This window comes from Mustela nivalis, assembly GCF_964662115.1.
Source record: "Mustela nivalis genome assembly, chromosome: 8".
In the NCBI taxonomy this organism is placed as follows: domain Eukaryota; kingdom Metazoa; phylum Chordata; class Mammalia; order Carnivora; family Mustelidae; genus Mustela; species Mustela nivalis.
This window is the reverse complement of record NC_139027.1, coordinates 57,574,322-57,593,808: the sequence shown is the minus strand read 5'-3', so window position 1 is coordinate 57,593,808 and position 19,487 is coordinate 57,574,322. Positions and strand designations below refer to the sequence as shown.

The window sequence follows — 19,487 nt, the reverse complement described above, 5'->3', positions numbered from 1 at the left end:
ATTTGGTTCTGCACACCCAGACGCCTCGTGTCACACCGCAGCTCCCTCCAGATGATTCTAATAATAGCCCAGTGGAATCCTGTGGTTGGAGGAGACTGAGAGAGGTCACTGAGTCTGTCTTCTGCCTGCAGAAGGGAGTAAGTATTCTTTTTGTGGGAAAATGGAGGCAAAGAGTAACGGGTTATTAGATCAAAGTCAGTTCCCCACCGTACCCCTGAAGTTGGCGAAAGAGTGGAACCGTGTACTGGCTCCCGGGGCACTGACAGTCTCATGAGTCAGCATGTGGAAAATTATATTCATACTGCAGCTCTCTACAAAGGAAACAACTGTCCGCCCCTCTTTTCCAGCTGGTAGACATCTGGAGGGGGGAAGGGTGTCCGCTGGGGAAATGAGAAGGAGTGACCAGACTGCTCCTTTTCACACAGTGGCGTCCAGAGGAGGAATGGGGACCGTTGGAAGGAGCTGGTGTTAGCTGTTCATGCATCATTGGGTCACTCTTCCTTCCTGTCACCCTGCTTCATCAGGACACTGGATCAGGCAGAGTGTGTTTCGAGTGATTAAGGGCCTTGCAAGAGATTAAGAGAATTACATTTGTAGACTCCATCTAGCCAAAGGCTCAAGGGCAATGACTGGTGATTCTCTGAGTAGCTTTATGCATGGAAAATAGAGAATTAATGGAGTTGGTTCCAGGGCTGAGGGCTTTGAATAATGAGAACAATGAAGAAACAAGTTCTCTGAGAGAAAATGGCTCCTCAGTCATGGCATTGAGAGGACTGTCAAGTTGGGTAGGATTTGAATGAAGATGCAAATCTGACAACAGTGATGCAGGAAGCAATCCATAGGGCAAAGGTCACCTTTGGGTTGCTTAGGTTAATTGGGCCAACTATGGTGAGATACTCACCTTGAGTGCAAAATTTAAGGGAATATAGAAAAACTCAGTAATCAAGAAAAATAATATTTATTGTTGTATTTCTTAAAAATCAGAATTATGCTCTCAAAATGCCGCAAAACATCCATGATGAACAAAATAATCAAATTTCAAATAAAAAAGTCAGTGCCGGGCGCCTGGGTGGCTCAGTGGGTTAAGCCGCTGCCTTCGGCTCGGGTCATGATCTCAGGGTCCTGGGATCGAGTCCCGCATCGGGCTCTCTGCTCAGCAGGGAGCCTGCTTCCTTCTCTCTCTCTCTGCCTGCCTCTCAGTGTACTTGTGATTTCTCCTCTGTTAAATAAATAAATAAAATCTTTGGGAAAAAAAAAAAAAAAAGTCAGTGCCAGTTTGAACCATATTAGAGCCTGAGACAAAAGGAAAAAAATGTGTGCCCCTGGCATTAGCAGAAGAAAACTCCATATGGGGATTTTCCAAATATGCTTCTTTGCTTATCTCATTTTTAATTGAGATAATTCCCCTGTCTGACAATTGCTCTGGACTAAGGGACAATCCCAAGTAATTTTTTAAAAATTTAAGCAGAACTAAAGTGGCAGTAAATTCTACTTGGGCAGAAGTCAGATATTTAAAGTTAAAATAATGCTGTGAGTTTTAATACACCCACTTTTCGATCTTTTGATATTTTTCAACTACTTTAATGTTCTAGATGGAAATTAATCATTTAAAAAATGCATATGGAGATACACAGCTTTCCTTCAGACTCCACCATAGCCCCTCATGTCTGTGGTAGTAAATAAACCACAGCCAGCAGTCTCCCCCTGAGAGTGGGGGGTGTCTGTGTCAGACATGGTGGAGATTTTTGCTGATTACTCCTCCCCTCAGTCTCCAAAAGACCCTTCTACCTCTCTGGGGTCCCCTTTTGGGGTTGGGGTTGCAAGGAATCATCTTATCTCATTTCACACTTTTCTTAGAGGCCATGAGATTATAGAACCAGGGATGACATTATCCCATATTCATTGCTTGAGGAGTTCCTGGCCTTTGAGAGGCGGTCACCTTGCATCAAAGGCCAAGGGCATGTAGCACATGCCTGATAAAGATCTACAGGTAGGAATTCTCTTCTCTAGGCAACTTCAAGAAACACCGATGGGAAATTCTTGGCTAGAAGAAAGTTCCTGAGACAATGAAGTTTTTTTTCTTATTATTAAAAAAAAAAAAAATCCATAATATGATCCTATGGTTCCAAAATTCAAAAAGATATGAAAAGGTAAACATTAAGAAGGCTGTTTCCTTCCTACACTCTCCTCTTCCCCCATACAAACAGATAATAACATAGTAGTTTTCTTGGCAATTAGGGCTTTTTAAAAAATAGTATTAAGACAAGTTTCATGAGTAAGACTGGGACCCACACAACTCTTTCTGGATCAGACTGTCTAGCTGGCACAGAGGGCTAAGCAGAGAGGTCATATCTTGCATGGAGTTGACACTGGCAACTTGGAGCTTTTGTACTTGGGTGATACCAGAGCCCACAGGCAGGAGGCCTCTCTTGCAGACAGGCAAGATGTCTAGTGTTGGTGCTCCTGGCTAATGGGGAATGGTCTGAGGCCATCAGCATGGCTGGGGTTTTCCTCCTGTGACATCTTAGGTCTAATAATAATCCCCAAAGGAAAGGGTATCAGTGTTTCTTGGAAACACATGCCAGAGTTTGTAATCTGTCCCACATTCAACCACAAGCAAACTTCTGCATACGCAGGATTACATGCATCCTCACAATGGGAATGACATTCCAAACCACAAACACAACTCTTTGTTTTTGTGGTCACCACGAACCCTCAAGATAACAGTTGCTCCAAAAGCAACTGATTTCCTTTGTTTTCTCGGCTATGACTGAGTAGATCACTGGAAGCCAGGCGTGGAGAAGCTCCTTTATGAGCAAGGGTCCCACAGGGCTCAGGGCTGGAGTGTAAGCAGAAGCTGGGCCAGGAGAGAGCTCAGTATGAACCAGGAGAAATGCTGACTAAACTGCCATGCCACATTAACTTTATAATGTGTCAAAGGCGTCTTTTCTTCACGCCTCTCTTTGCTACATCCCTACTCATCAGTCTTCTCTATAAAGTTGTTTCCCACTGAGTCACCCTCTAGGGCTTGCTGGCAGGTTCCCCATTCCTTCTGGTGTTCAACTGAGCATCCGCCCCCTCCCTTCCCCCACCAGACTTCTCCACTCATCCCCACCCTTCACAAAGCCCTGGAAACATCACTGAAAACGTGAGTGGTGGTGTGATCTCCCAGGTGCTGCAAGATGTCTTGAGCAAGGTGGTCAAGGAAAGCAGAGTGGACCCTATGACTTCCTCTGGGCCCTCTGTCTCACTTGAATCTGGGAGGGCATGGAAACCACAGAGTAAAGAAAACGGAGCTTGTGGTCCCACCCTAGGGCAGCATGTCAATGTTTACCTAACCCAGAGTCTGCACATTTTTTTTTTTGTCCAGTTCAACTAGTGTTAATTAATGTGTTCTAGAAAGTGATCATTGCTGTTGGGGGCAATAAGAGTAAGAATTCACCTGTGAGGAGGAGGGGCAAAGAGTGGTAGCCAGTGTTCAGAGATAGGAAATGTCTAAAGAGCTCTGGAAAGAAAGCCTGTGAAATTATGACAAAGATCAAATGCTTAAATGCTGAAGGAAATTACAGGAAGAAAGAGGAAGCTACAGGTTGTATTCTGAAGGGAGCACTACTCATGAAGCAAGATCCCAAGCACTTTCCCTGGTTTCCTTAAGCCCACGGAAACTTCTCCGTTCCTTCATTTGTGCAATGCATATTTGCACTTACTTAACTGGGGACACTCAAGAATCAGCTAAAATGATGTCTTCCTCTGCATACTTTTCTGTTTCCTTGGATATCTCTTCTTCGCTTTTTGAGAAGAAATACAAGGTTTTTTAAAAATCCAAATAATTCTTCTCTGGAAGACGAATTTCACCACCAGTTGTGCATTTCCAGAGATCTATGCTCTGTCCAAGGAATACGATACCCATCAAACTCACTCCTGAGGGTAACTGGTTGTTCTTCTGTTAGTGAGTATGGGTAAAGACTAGATCATTATTTCACAAAGTTAGACAGAAACAGAGTAGAGTGGTGTCACGTTGGCTTCCTAGACTATTTGACTGCAACACGTGCTGTATTTTTTTTTTTTTTTAACTCTACAATTTTTGAGGCCGTGCTGAGGAAATGTTCCTTTGTACTTTTGCTGCTGTCTGGAAATATTTGTTTTCATCTTAAGGATTAAAGAGAGCTCAGATTTCTGTATTTTAATAAGTGCGACCTAGATAGTGGTAAACAGCCCCCATTTCACCCATGCCCTTTTGATAGTATAAAGTGCATCTACATAAACCTTTTGAAATTCTGATTAGCTCAGGCAGGCTTCATTCCAATGTCAGGAATCTTGCTGTTAAAGGAGACTTCTCCCAGGCCCGCCTATAAACACAAACCACCTGGAGGGAAAGAAGCCAGAAACACTTTCTCTCACAGCTAAATTGAATAAACTTTAACTCCTTTCCTTCACACATGAAGTGTTAGGTATCTCTCATCTTACCAAATGCCAGTTCCCCTCTCCTATGGGATGACCTCCCCATCTTCCCAAAGACGTTAGTCCTTGGTTGGCATTGCCCCTCTTTCTCCTTTCTGCTGCCTTGATGCCTCCCCTTCTCTTCTGAATCATTCCCATCTGCATAAAAAATAAACATGAAAAACTCCCCTTCTCTCATATCCCCCAGGTACAGCCCCACCTCTCTGTTCCCCCTCCCACCCAAATTTCTAGAATGACTTCTCTACCCACTATTGAGGTTCCTACCTTCCTGGAACTACTGAAATGGGCCTTGTAAAGACCCCCAGTGACTACCATGTTTTGTCCTAATCCTTTCAACCTGACCCCTTCCTCTTCCTGGACCCTAGGTTGGTTTCTGGGTCAGCCTCTCTCCTGGTTTCCTTCCTCCCTCCCTGCCCACATCTGCTTAGTCTGCTCCACCCACATTTAAACACTGGGGCAGCTCAAGGTTTTGGTCTCATGTTCTGTTTTCCTCTGCCTACACCCTCTCCCAGGCTCATCTCATCAGTACCTAGGGACTGAAATGCCTCTTTCTGCTGTTGACTCCCAATTTCTCTTACCAACTCAGATCTCTTCAACCCAAGACTGTCCCACAGAACTACCTGCCTATGTAACTTCTCCTTACTTAATCTCATGGATGTCCCTAGTCTGACCAATCCGAAACAAGGGATAATACGCATGCTGAAGATTTGAGAATTAAAGGAATTTGTCCTTGTCTTCTTCCTGGATGGTGATGTCTGCTCATGAAATCTGTGTGTGTATTTAGTGTGGTTTAGGGGTGTGTGTGTGTGTGTGGCACCTAGAGTTCTACTTCCACTCACCATATGTACAGTGTCTTGATTAGCAGCTGTGTGTCATTTTTTCTGGGCTTATCTCTAGTAGACTATCTTTCCTGTTGGTTCTGTGATATTTTGAATCAGAACCTCAACACCAACGAAAGCCCATATCTCATATATTTCCTGGAATGTTGCGAAATCTTTTATAAATCGTGATGGTTGTGTTGCTGGGACCACAGGGCTAGGTCATACCCTTCCAGGTGCAGGTGGTGAGAGGGTCTACCGGGAAAGAAAGAGATCTTCTCAGAGCCATCAATCCCGGAAGTGTTAGTTCAGGGTCTCAGATGTAAGTGAGGAAAACCATAATCCTTGTCTGTGTTCAAGGCCTTGAGACATTGAGGATTACAGCAATGGGCAGGTCCCTGAGTTACAGGAAGATAAGACAACATTTAAAACTTTTATGTTTAAATCAACTTACTCACTAGTCCATCTCCTATCCTGGCTGTTCCCCTAAGATCCTACCTCATCAACCATGACGCTTCCCATCAAGGCAGGTGGTGGGAGGGGATATAATGGGGGGCAGGTATTCCCTGAAGCAAGAACACAGGAGGGGCTGGGAAGCTCTGGCCGATCATTCTCCCTGCTAGACTTTGGAATAACTTGTGAGGGGCAGGGCTTTAGAAAATGCTAATGACTGAGACTTTCCCTGGAGATTCTAATTTATTTGTTCTGGGTGTGGCCTGGTCCTTGATAATTTTCAAAGCTTCCCCGGTGATTCTAATGCAAATCAAGATTAAGAGCTCTACTCTGGGCCATGCTCGCACCAGCTTCACAAAGTTTTTCACCATAGCTAATTTCCAGCGGTAGGATTTCAGCTCCAGAGCCTGGGGCTTGTATCTATCAAATGGCCCTTCCGTAATGATCTCTTTCCCCAGTAAACTTCGAGGACTGGGCTGTGTCGTTGGATCTCATTCTGTGTCCAGTATACAGTGGAGCTCAATACTTGCTCAATGCACGGATGAGTGTCCCGGAAGTGAGGGAGATGGTTGCCACTAGTCCCCATGCCTTTAGTCATGGCGACCTTCTGAGACTCTGCACCAGCAGAGCACATTGCGTGTGCACTTGGTATCACAATACATTCCAAGCTGAGTCTCCCGGGTTCCCATGAGGGCACTCTCTGTGGAATTGTTCTCCATGCTTTCATTGTTCTGCTGCTGCCTCCTCAGGGCGGGGACACTCTCCCCAATAGGTCAGTTCTCTATTTGCTATGGCTGGGGACTGTCACCTGAGGATAATCCAGCCACTCCAAACCTGCTCTCCCACTGGCCCGGGAGTGTGGAGCCTTAAGAGCTGGAAGGTCTGGAACCTAATGGGTGGTCCTGAGAAAGCTCCTGCGGGCCTAGGAAGCCAGTGTTCCATGAGGGATGATTTCTCTTGGGGATGTGTCCCTCATTTCACATTGTCACCTGTCAATCTCTGAGTCTCAGGATGACAAATGACATCATTTAGCTTGGGATTCCAGGTGTGTTGTATGCGGTGCGAACATTGTTTGTGCTCTGCCATTGTGACTGAATCCTTCAGGTTGGGGGATCTTAATGCCAGGCCAATAGATGGGTCTTGGAGAGGATCCAAGACTTCCTCAAATTGTATGTACAGTATTGCACCACTATGATTTAAGCATATCTCTCTAAAGGAAGAGCCCCTTAATTTTCTTCAGATTTAAAGTTGTCCAAGAGACTGCAAAAGTTCTGGCCCATCAGCTTCCTACTGTCTTCCCCACAGTTTTAACTTCCTACTGATCCTAGAAGGCCTTGAGAATGTGAGTTCTGCCATTCTGCTACAAAGATCTGGAATGAGATTGTCTAGGTTAGACTTGCTTCTATGTACATAGAAAGAGACTATGGGTTATTTGGTTTTCTGAGAAGTTTGAAGGTAGAGGAATGCATTAGTGGGCATCCTTCATTATCCATCTTGCACACTGATATTGTGTGTGTGTGTGTGTGTGTGTGTGTGTGAGTGTGTGTGTGGTGTGAGTTAGAGAGAGAGAGAGAGAGGGAGGGAGAGACTGCCTCACACTGAGCATGAGTGTAACAATCTGACAGGCAGCTATGTCTCATTTTTCCTGTGCCAACCCCTGTTGGCAGGTCCTAGTTTTCCTGAGCTCTATAATGTTTGTTTAAAATGGCTGGAATCTCCAGAGGGAGACCAAGCTCCTGCCACCAACATTCCCACCCCCTGCCCATCTTGAATGCCTCACATAATCCCCAATATCATCCCTTTCTCCAGAGTGGGTTTTGTTTCTTTCCAACAAGATGCACGCCCTACCCATCCCTCCCTGGGCAGTAGCTGTGCCTGAAAGGCAGCATTGTTTTCCCACCCAGGAGAGGCAGCAACTGGTGGACGAGCACCTCCAGCGCATGCTCAGCTCATTCCCCTTAGCAGCAGAAAAAGGGACAAGGAAGGATTAAAACTGGGAAGCCAGTGTGGGGACTGCTAAGGCTCTAAGAAGACCGTCTCAGAGAGAAGCTGGGGTGACCACACCCAGGACTGAGTAACATCGGAGTCAGCCTGGGCTGGCCTGGAAACACAGAGTCAAACCTGCTTTCTACCCTCTGACAAGCTGGGGACTCTAGTCCACCGCTGTTCCGGAGAAAACAGAGTGCGTGGGGACTTCCGTCACTGCCCTCCCTCCTCTCCCCAGTGGGGTGATTTCTAGCCTTCATTTCCACGACCTTTTCCCACAGCGTCTTGTACATGTTTCTTCTCAGAGAGCAGGCCGGGGGCCTCTTTCATCGGGCTCTTGGTGCTGGTGTCATGAAAAGGTGGGATAGTGCCAGGGGGCACTTTTCCTGGCAGATGCCCTGACCCAAATTGGGGAAGTACTGTCATGTGAGGAGTGCAGAGGTCCTGGGCTTTGCTGTGAGACTGATTGGGGTGCGGGGGCTGAAACTTTTGTCTTCTTGTCCAGAATTTTCTATGTGTAAACCCCACATATTATTGAACACCTACTTCAGTACACAAGGTACTGCAGCTGGTGCCTCTCTTGGATGGCAGTGTAGTGTGGAGATGTATCTGCACATAAGAATATGACAAGCCGAGTACTGAAGTCTCCAACCATTTCTGTGGAGGAGTGTGTACATCTCCTCGATTCTATCCTTTCTTGTCATGTATTTTGGGGCCCTCTCAGTAAGAGTGAAAAGTTCATAATCATCTCCTTTAAGAATGGCTGGTTTTGTTACTATAAATTGTCCTCCTTTGTATAAAAAATGTCATAAACTTTGTCTTAGATTTAAAAAAAGAATAGTGACAATCATTTCAAAACCATAGCTGGCATTTATTGGGCATGGATCATGCCAGAGACTTTGCTAAGCACGTCATATGGATTACCCATTTTAATCCTCCCGGTACAGCTGAAATAGGTACTACTGTTACAAATTTTACAGAGGAAAGTAAAGCTCAGAGGAGTTAAATAATTTGCCCCGGGTCACAAAGTAGGCAAAGGTTTAAGCTGAGTATTAAATCCAAGTCCATCTCCAAAGCCTGTGCTCATAACTTAGCATAAGCTCCCCCTACAAGGATGGCTAGGCAGTTGGAGTAGTTCAGAGAGTGGATGATGCAGGAATTCAACTACAGATGTTATAGGAATTCAGAAGAATGAAAAAAATCAGGTAATAATAAGAAGGGAGTGTGGAGTGGGAAGGAGAGATATAAATCTGGAAAAGAAAGCTTGGAGCTCTGCCATGAAAATCCATTGGTTCCACAAAAAAGAATATTGAGAGAACTTACTAGGGAGACTTACAGTGATCTCAGAAATCATACCCGATCTCTCCACTCTGATAAGCCATCCCTGGCAACTGTGTGCGAGCCCTTGGTCTTCTACTCCAAGCCCCACCCCATGTCCACTGCTTCCAGTGGGGGGGTAGTCACCCCTCACCTCCCCATACTCTGGTGATGCTCCACCCAGATCCTCTCAGATCCCTGCTTCTGGCTGTGTGTGCTTTGCTTTGAACAACCCACACCTGTGCCTTCCTCAGAGGCCTGACCTTGCACTAATGGAGCCATCTTTCCCTCCAGGAGCAGGAAGTGCCTGGGAATGTATAACCCACCAAGGTCTCCTGTAGCCAAGGACTGAGGGCTGATGAAAGCTCAGCAAATTTGCCTCAAGGTGTACAAAGGCTAAGGTGTAATTTCTACTCAGGAGCTCCTCAGGAGCCAGGCTGGTGCAGGACTTCACCAGAGGTTGCATCCTTGCTTGACACTGTCCCTGCCTTGTTTACTTCCCCACTCCCTTGTGATTGCTCCTAAGGGCACTGCCTTCATAATCCTGTGCACACACACCTAATCTCAGGCTCTGCTTGTGAGAGCCAGACTGAAGACCGTGTGGTGGTGACATCCCACCAACATCACTGGGAAGACCAAGTTGACTTGAGCTAGATACCACAGGCTTGGGGACATTTGTGGGTCAAAGAGTCCCTAAAGGAAGTGGGAGGGACTCCAGAGGGCAGGAAAATGACATGGGCCAACATCACTCCTCCCAAAGAATTGCCAGTTGCACACAGTGACTTCTGGGTTGGCAGAAGGCTTTGCTTCCAGAGATGGAACTCTGCCTTTCCGCTCTGCTCCTTTCCAAATCACAGGCATGTGAGGGGCTAGACTTAGCAGGAACAGAGGAGAAATCGGTGGGTTCTGAAGGATAAATGAAGGGTGAGGGAGAACGTTCTGGGGGGTGGAGGAAGAACAAAATGAGCAGTGAGGAGAAGGTCCTTTTGGGACTTTCACCCTTCAGTGGATCCAGAACAGCACCACAACCCTGCGGCCCTTCACTGAGGGTCAGCCCTCTTTGGTCTACCTGCAAAACCCTCACCCCATGGCTGGAACAGCCACTGACTATGAGCTTTTCCTTCCTTCAGTAATCCTACAAACCACACCACACTGAAGTGAGAGTAGATTACCTTACCTAAGGAGCCATGTTCCTCAAGTTTCAGGTAAGAATGCTCTAATGAGAAGACACACAGTGCATAGGACTCCCTCTGAGGAGATTCCACATCACCTTCTAAATACACACACACACACACACACACACACACACACACACACACACATCTTTCCTATATTCTTTCATCCATGGGTTGCCCTCAGTCAGGGCCTGCTGGGTCAAGGAAGTGACCAGGCTTTGAGGCCTATTGTAAAGCCAGACTCTGTGGCTCATGATTTTTCCTGATTGAGGAAGCCCAAGCTGGCTGGCAGCCTGGCAAAGATAACTACCAACTCAGGTCATAGGAAAAGTAGTGGAGTTGAGAGAAAGAAAGTGAAGCACCCCAGGGCCTTAGGACCTGCCTGACAGAAATACGCCACTCCCCTGCTCAAGAGTCATCTCAACTCTCTCCCTCCACACCTGCTCAGAGAGTGTGAGCTACTGCCTGGGGAATGCAGGTGCCTCCTCCACAGCCTGGCCACAGGGGAACACCTGTTCCACCTCTGGGGAAAAGGAGTCTCTCCCTTGGCCCCAAAGGGATGCCCTCTCTTGCCTTCTTCCTCATTCCTGAAGTTGTGGCAGTTCTTCCTCCCTGGGTGATGCCAGGTGTGGTCTTCATGGGAGTTCATCCTCCACTCAAGGGTGTTTATCTATCATGAACTAGGAATGTGTTCCTTCTCACATGGGAAGGTCCTGAGGTGGTGCACAATTCCTCCTCCCTAGTGAGAACTTACACTGATACTTCTCCCCATTGCCTACTTGGGCTTCAGAGTAGGCTGAGAAAATCTTCAGCAAGAAAGATAGGGTTCCCAGGGGTTTATTTTCCTCCACTCAGGAAAGACAGCAAATTCAGATTCTCTCAGTAATAACTCGAATCAACCCTCTGGGACACTGTGGACAGTTGTGTAGGCTATATACCACACACATATGCCTTGTTGAGGGGATGAGTGGAGGCTGAAATTCAACCAGAGCTTTATTTGCTAAGCTGTGTACTCTGGTGTGGGATGCATTCTTCTCTCATTGCACAAAAACACCCCTAGTACACTTTCATAATTCATACAAATACTCTCTATTATCTAGTCTCTGATGGGGCTGCTTTGTTTCCCTTACCTTCTTCTGCCTGAAAGTGTTTTCATCTTGGCAGTCCCAAAAAGTAGTCTTTTCCTTTTCCTCTCTTCCTCTTCTGTCTGGGATGGTCTAATAGAATCAAAACACTGACAGTCTACCATTGCCATTGAGAAAGCAACTCCCATGTGCCTTCTCGAATTCCCCATCTGCAATGAGTAGGAGTCCTAGTCAGTTTGGATAAAACTCTCAATGCTGCTTCACTCATCCATTCTGACTGGCCTTTCTTCTTTTCCTCCCACAGCATCCAGCAAGATTATTTCTTATGAAGCTTTCTCTTGAGGAGGTAAAAGAGGCCAAACCTGAAAGATCCCTTTGGCCCTCCTGTAGCCTTAAGTGGCAGCAGGTAGAGTGACCAGGTCTGGCTCTAGTCCCCCCTTGCTCTTCTAAGGGATATTTCTTTTCCTTTGTTGGATCTTCTTCTGCTGGGCTTCAGGCTAGAGCTAAGCACCCCAGCTGGAGGCAGTGCCCCACCCCAAGAGCAGCTTAAGCAAAAAATCATGGAAAGCACCTGCTGGGGTAAATGGCCCTCGCCAGCTTCAGTCTGTCTGATGTGGTAGAGGCACATGTATATCCCACACAGATGCTCCCTGTTCCTTTCCTTCCCAATAGTCTCTTTGCAAATTTTTTCCCCAGCTGTTTTCAGGAAGCACAAAGCAAGAGTTTGTTCTTGTGTTGTTGGAGCCCCTCAGGTTTAACTCTGAAGCCCCCATTGGGGCAGACTTCCCTTGGGCCCATATCAGGGATGGGACTAGGGGGCTGGACAGAGAATTTGGAACTAGTCTGATCCTATAGGGGTCACAACCTGCAGCCCAAGCCTTCACCAATGGCACAGGAGGGCCCAGGCCTATCTGTTCACAGTGTGACTGAAAGCATGTGTCTTGGGTTGGAGTTCTGTCAAGCTCACAGCCAAGCCTCAGCCTTTTCCTGTGTCATGTTTGGGGGGTCCAAGCATAGTTTAGAAGGATGGAAAGAGAGGCTCAAACAGACCCAGGACTTGGTTTGTAAACACCATTCTCTTCTAAGAGGACTCACACTCCTTGGAAAAATAGCCATTTCTAGGGCTGGAGTGGACAAAGTACATGAGCCTGGAATATCTTGAGTCAGAGAACCAGGAAGGACTCACAGAACAATGGGAACATGTCAAAAAGACACAGAAATTAGCTTTAGGAAATTCCCATTGGGCATGTCTGGAATGATTTGTGTACCATAATCATAATGATAGTGAATTACATAAGATGGGGATCTTTGAGTTCATAGTCATATAAATAAATGAATGAATAAATTGTTAAAAAACAGGGTGTTTATACAATCTGAAAGGACTTGCTTATAGAAAATACTTACTCATTACGGGGTGGGGGGCAGGAAATAATATACCATGGAGAAACTGGCAGACATCTAGTGATCTAGGTGAACATGACCTAGATCCTGTGATCTAGGTGATCATCAAGTGATCTAGGTGAACATCACCAGTTAAGGGGACAACTTGAAATTGGGTACCACCTGATGAAATGCAATGTCAGGGGCACAACATCATTGCTTTGATGTAACTACTCAAGAGGCAGAACATGAATCTATTTGAGACAAAATTAAACTCTACAAAATAAATGGTCTGGGATCTTCAAGAGTGCCAAAGACATGAAAATCAAGGAAAGTTACAAGAATTATCCCAGAATGAAGGAGACTCAAGAGACTTGACCACTAAGTGCAATGTGTGATCTTGACCCAAATCCTTTCACTGTAAACCAAACCAAACCAAACCAAACCAAACAAAACAAAAAACAACCATCTGAGACAAGCAGCAAAGCTCAAATATTGTGTAAGAATTAGATGGTAATATAATATCCATCTTCATTTACTGATTTCAACAGTTGTGGTTATGTAAAAGAATATCGTTGTTTTTAGGAAATACATGATCAAGTATTCAGGGGTGCTGGAGTATCATATTGTAAATCTACTCTCAGTTGTTTCAGGGTAAAACAGTACAGTTCTTGCAACTGTCCTATAAATTTGAGATTGTTTCCAAAATTAAGAAAGAATTTAAATTGATTACATTAAACCTTGAAGCTTTGGTAACTTCAGGATAGAGAAACCAATTTTCTCAGAAGTTCGGATACAGAACATTTGGGGATTCTAGTTGGACACAAACCCCATACATACAAAAATGGCAATGATAATATATAGCTTGAAATGTTGCTAGGATTAAAAATAATTCCACTCAGCTGTGAGGGCAGGAGTTTATCTGTTTTATTTACTACTATAGTTTCAGTACAGTATCTGACATTTATACATACTTGTTAAATAAATGAATAATATGTGGCAAATAATCATCCTTCAATAAATGGTAGTTTCCACTATTATTGTTACTAGGAAGAATGCAAGTCAATTGTCTGAAGCTGCCAAAATGTTGGTCTTCTGGGTGGTATAAGGTAGACGTTAGTGCAAACACATACCATTATGGTCACCTAATGTGGAACATCATGAGTAGTTCTGAATGCAGCATTTTAAGGAGCATCAGATATAACCGCTTTCAGTTGTAAATAACATGAAGGTTGGTTCACAATGTCCTAAACAATTGAGGATTTACTTTTCTCATGAAGCTGAAAGAATGGCATTAGGCAGTTGGTGGCACGAATTCTACACCTCAAAAACTTCATTCCTAGAGCCTCTGAGATTTCTTTTTTAACTCTTCCTCGTGGTCATAAAATGGCTAACCTAGCTCCAGACACCACATCCACTTTCAAGGGAGCAAGAAAGGATAAAGAGACTGTGCAAGTAGTGTCTATCATTTGAATTAGAAAAATAAAAGCTTTGGGGCACCAGGGTAGCTCAGTGGGTTAAGCATCTGACTCTTGGTTTTGGCTCAGGTCATGACTTCAGGGTCATGGGATCCATCCCTGGGACAGATGCTGCACTCAATGCAGCATCTGCCTGAGATTCTTTTTCCCTCTCCCTCCGCTCCTCCTGCTCATGCTCCCCCCACTCTCTCAAATAAATAAGTATATCTTTAAAAAAAAATAATAAAGGAACGGTAGAAGGTACTGAAGATGTTTGGACTGAAAGAGAAGCACACTAGAACATGACAGTCACCTTGTAGAATTGTCACATGGAAGGGACATTTACTTCCTCTGTGCTGTTATTGAGAACAAGAGTAAGAAAACAGGCAGGAGACATGAAGAGGTGCCCCACCCCTTGGGCGGACCCTGCCCAGGCCTGGAGCTGGCCCTACAAGGCATGGCTGTCTTGTGAGGAAATGAGGGCCCCTGGTCTGGGAGTGGCCCACAGTGGCTCGGCCACCGCCATCAGGGACATCATCCATCTCATGGGAGATTGATGAACATCTAGGACCTCTGGCAATGTAAAGAACCCCCGGTTTTCCTGTGACCCAGTTAGAAGCCGCCCCAGAAAAGGGGAGCTGATTTCTCTCTGCATTTTGTCATCACCACAGTGTCACTCTATCTTCAGCAACTTGGTGAAAGAGAGCAGCTTGCTTTCAAAGAAATCAAAGCACTTGTATCTGCTCACATCCTCCTGGGCCTCTTCTCTCCTGCTTAGAGCTTCAGGCACGGTTTATCTGCTCGGCCTCTTGAACTTGGTGTACAGTTGAAGAAGGAACAATTCTTCCTAGCTGACAAATGCAGCAAGATCTCAGGCTGGGCAGAAGATAGAGCAGAAAATGTCACATTTTGATGCCAGGTCTCAAGTTCTCCTTGGGGATGAAGACAATACGTGATCTGATTGATTCACACAGTCGTAAGATCTCTTTGGTTAAAACGCTTTGGTAGCCCTTCCAAGGCTGAACTAAGGAGAGTCATCATTATGATAATCTAGTCATTCTGTCCTGTCCTGTCAAGGAGACAATATTGAACCCACAGAACCTCTCTATTACTAGAAGTCTCTCACCCCCAAACATAACTGTTTTCTCCTCATTGGTCCTTCATAGGCCATCGTTCAAATGTTTCATAAGCTTTCCTTCACATGCTCCAGATTAGTGGTGATTTTTCTACTTCCGTCTCAGGAGGCTGAAGCAAAAAACGACCAGTCTGGGCTTGTTCTTCTCAGCCGTTCTAGCTACACCCCTGGTCCTGCCACCCAGCACTTGCTTCAGAACATGACCCACAGAACGGGCCCCGGAAAATATAAAATACCTTCAGACAAAAGTGTGCTTTTCGGAATCTGAAGAGGAAAGCCATCGAGGGAGCTGTTGCTAAACAGAAGAAAGACAAGAGCACTGAAGTTAACGGCACGTCTAGCATTCTCTATCAGGCACTGTGTTAGGTACTTTAGGGTCAGCACTTGTCATTCTCCAACCAATTTGTACAAAATAAAGAGGAGTGTCCTTACAGAACAAGGGAAATGAAAGCTTCAGTGAAGTAGCTTGCCTTAATTTCCACATCTTACAAGATGGCAACTGGGTCTGAAACAAGCGTTTTGACTTTGTCAGTACATGCGTGTACTGACACAGTACACAGGGTGGCTCAGCTGATCCCAGACCTTAAGGATTTTAAAGCTGGCATGACAGGAAAGGAAGCAGGGCAGGGATGCCATGAGGCTAAGTGCTTTAAAAAATGACCAGTATTTTAAAAATGCAAAGAGTTTTTTAGCTTTTAGATAGGGACCCTTCTATTTAGCCTTTGGAATGAGTACTCCTCGGTTTGGGGGACTAGCTAGCCCCAGCAGGGGCTTTCTGGTACTGAGCACCACTTGCAGAACTTGAGGCGAATGGTCTCCTGAGAGACTTGGGGAGCTGGCTGTGTGCGCAGCTCAAGCTTGGCACACATTAGAGAAGATACCAGGACCAACCTCAGGGTGTGGGAGTTCCCAGGCAAATATTTTGTGGAGTCTCTGTCTATATAGGATGTTAGAATATATGACCAAATACACATATCCATAGTAGACATAGCCATCTACCCATAAAGATTCAGAACAATGGGCAGAAAAGAGAGACTTCCGTATGTGTGTGTTGTTCAGTCAGTACACCCGAAGGTCTTTTATAAACACTAAGCACATAAAAAGGTAGCCATGTTGTTGTTCCTCACAGTTCCATGGATCTTAGAACTCTCTGTATCGAAACAGTATAGATCTTCCTACCTCTGCAGTTCCCTAGGACTGTTATTTAATACTGGTTATATCATTACTCACGGCTACATCATCCATCATGCTACCCACTGTCACCCACTCTCTCAAAGGTGGCTCTCTGCATCCTTGATAATGGCTACAAATGGTAGGCTTACTCAGAGTATGCAGGAAAATGTGAACAGTAATTTGCTTTTTAGTCACATGAAGTTTACTGATAGGAAATTTACAGTGAAAGCATTAGAACATCTTCTGATTTTGTCTTCTCTTAAACTCATGAGGCCATAATCACCACATTCCTAGAATGGGATCTCTTTCAAGAGAAGGTACCCCTGCCTTCCAAACATCTACCACCAGCAAGGAGGATAAGTGAGGGACTCAGGGGTGGGGCAAGGAGATTTTTTCCATGAATGCAAAAAAAAGTCAACCTCTTGTCCTGCAAGACCCACCTGGTAAAGCATGATGTCATTGATGGGAAAGATCTAGTAGCACTGCAGAGCAGCTGCTCACAGTTCACTCATCAGGCATCTGTCCTGGAAGCAAGGCTCGACAGGGGTCCTAGGAACTACCCTAAATTTCAAGAAAAGTGGACCAAAGCAGGGGTAGAGGGAGTGTTGAGGCAGATGCCCCACTCTCCCACTCTCAGGATGTTAGACACTGTCTTCGCGTGTCTGCCTGAAACTGAGCCACTCTGGGATGAGACAGTGTCTGCAGGAGGTGCTCTGTGCACTGGGGCACCAGGACTGGAAGGGGAGGGACCACAGCCAGAAGTAGCTAGAAGGGAGAGAGAAATTCCATAGATTCTACACAGTGATGGCCACAGACAGACTGGGTTTGTAGGCTCATGGGTGATAACTTTGTAAGGACTTCCAGAAATACTTAGAAGACACTTTGGAGTGGACGGAAGTGGTTGGGCCACAGTGCTGAGATCCAACAATCCCTTCTCATCTGGGAAATTGCAAGTTTGATCTCATTTTATACTCACAAGTGAGGGGACCCACAGAAGTTTAGTTCGGTGGTTTTTAAAAAAATTTTAGTTGCTATAGATACTCAAATATACTTATACAAGTAATTACATAGCACAAGATGTTTCAAACCTGCTTTTAATTAAACAGTACAGCATGGTTAACTTCCAAGATCAATGACTACTTGCTCATTTTATTATTTTAATTTTGGAGGTAAAATTTATATACGGTGACATGCATGGATAACAAATATATAATTTGGTAAGTTTTACCAGATATATACAGCTGTGCAACCCCCCACTCCAATCAAGATATAGACTGTTTCCATTGCCGTAGAAAGTTCTATCATCCCCGGCCAGCCAAACCCAACTCCATTGGCAACCACTGTTCTGATTTCTATCACCATGGATTGGCTTCATAGGTTCTAGAATGTCATATAAATGGAATCATACATTATTTACTCTTTTATGGCTGGCTTCTTTCACTGAATATGTTTCCAAGATTCATCCATGTTACAATGTATACTCATAGCTATTTCTTTTTTTGCTGAGTTTAGTCTTTTTATTCTTTTTTTTCCCCATTGTATAGATGAACACAGCTTTATTCTCCTGTTGATGGACTTTGGGTCGTTTCCATTACCTGTGATTTCAAACTGTTCTGAGGCACTTTAGGGTCATTGTAGGGGTCCATCTAGGATTAGTTGCTAAAGCAGAATTCAAAACAACTGTGTTGTACCTTGTGGGGAAAGAGTTGTTTTGCTTTCTAGGGGCTGGGATCCCCTTGGCTCTTTTGTCCTTGGTGCAGCATCGTATCAAAGGAGAGGCGACCAAGGTAAATGAGAAACCAGTAAACCGGGTATAGGTGACGACTGGCTGCCAAGTAGACCTGTCCAGATATGTCACTTCAGCTCACTGGGTGAGTAACTCTGGTCCTGAAACAATGGCCCCTCTGTAATAAAGTTTGCAAAATGAATTGGACTTTGACCATCTGCTACATTCCAAAACAGTGAGCTAACTGAAGGCCAGGATGGGAAGCTCAGCTTCGGCTCAGATTTAGGACAGACTTGAAATACAAGGGGATAAGAAGAAACGTAACTGTCTGCAGGGTATCTGACTTGTCATTCGTCCAAAAAGTGGAGTATGGGTGATACAGTTCTTATAGGAGGAGCATAGGGGAGTGGCAAAGCTGGGGTTCTCAGTGGGTTCATCAGCTGGGTTTGCTGAAACCGAGCCCAGAGAAGTGGAAAAACAGGAGATGAGGCCATTTACAGAGCTGGAGTTTCTAAGTGAATCCTCCCTCCCAGCCTTCTCTTCCTCTCCACCCCTAAATATTGAACCAAGAGAAAATGTAAAGCAGGGTCTCCAAACCCAACCCCACTAAAGACGCCCACAGAGAGCCGCCTACATTCTCCCATCAGCCAGAGTCCCTCTTTCTTCACCTAGGTTCATAAGAAGTTCAGTGCCTTCTGCTCTTGGCCACCGGGAAACTCAGATGTATTTGCCACTCTAATATCTCCAGTGTGTAGAAGGCCTTGTCATCTGGAATATCTGTTCTGATTCCCCTCACTCTAATTTGGTTCTATATTTATACTTCACTAATGCACTGTGTATTTCTTATAAACAAGACCTAATCCTTTATGGAATGAGGTGAGGTATGAATAAATAAATCAGTCACAAAGCCTGACCTCAAAGCTCAGAAGAAACAACCTACCTCTCTTATGTACCCCTACCCCGCAGGGGCAGCCAGTACAATGGCTCCTTCTTCCCACAGAAAGAGTGAGCCAACAGGAGTTGAGCCTCCTCTGGAGGTGATGCTGTCCAAACTTCTCACCAGTATTTTCACTGACTCATTCAACAAGTATCTACTGGGCACCTACTATATGTCCAGTGCCAGGGGAAATAAGAAAGGTCCCGCTCTTAAAGAATCTACATTGCAGTAGGGGAGACAGCCAAGCAAGTAAGCAAAAAAGTAAATCATATGATTTCAGATAAGTGCTACAGAAAAGGTAAATGAGGATAGAGTGGTTCATTGTTTCAGCTAGGAGGGCTTGGGAAGGCCTCTGGGAAAGGAGATATTTGAACAAAGACATTC

General features: G+C 45.1%; 1 protein-coding gene, 1 long non-coding RNA gene and 1 pseudogene across 3 annotated transcripts in view; 2 read left to right on the top strand and 1 right to left on the bottom strand.

Annotated features, from left to right (window-relative positions):
* Window positions 1-19,487, top strand: part of LOC309872474 (uncharacterized protein) — a 172,277-nt gene that overhangs the window by 91,908 nt on the left and 60,882 nt on the right. The gene's annotated exons all lie outside the window — the stretch shown is intronic.
* LOC309872473 (large ribosomal subunit protein eL19 pseudogene) overlaps window positions 1-19,487 on the top strand; it is an 84,526-nt pseudogene that overhangs the window by 4,553 nt on the left and 60,486 nt on the right. Inside the window, exon 2 of the transcript XR_014316518.1 lies at window positions 21-137. The product of XR_014316518.1 is annotated as a large ribosomal subunit protein eL19 pseudogene (transcript). The remainder of the gene's footprint in view (window positions 1-20; window positions 138-19,487) is intronic.
* LOC309872498 lies at window positions 15,377-17,747 on the bottom strand. Its single transcript, XR_014315910.1, has 3 exons — window positions 17,669-17,747; window positions 16,881-17,001; window positions 15,377-15,562 (listed from the first exon to the last, which is right to left on the bottom strand). It is a non-coding gene; the product is annotated as an uncharacterized lncRNA (long non-coding RNA).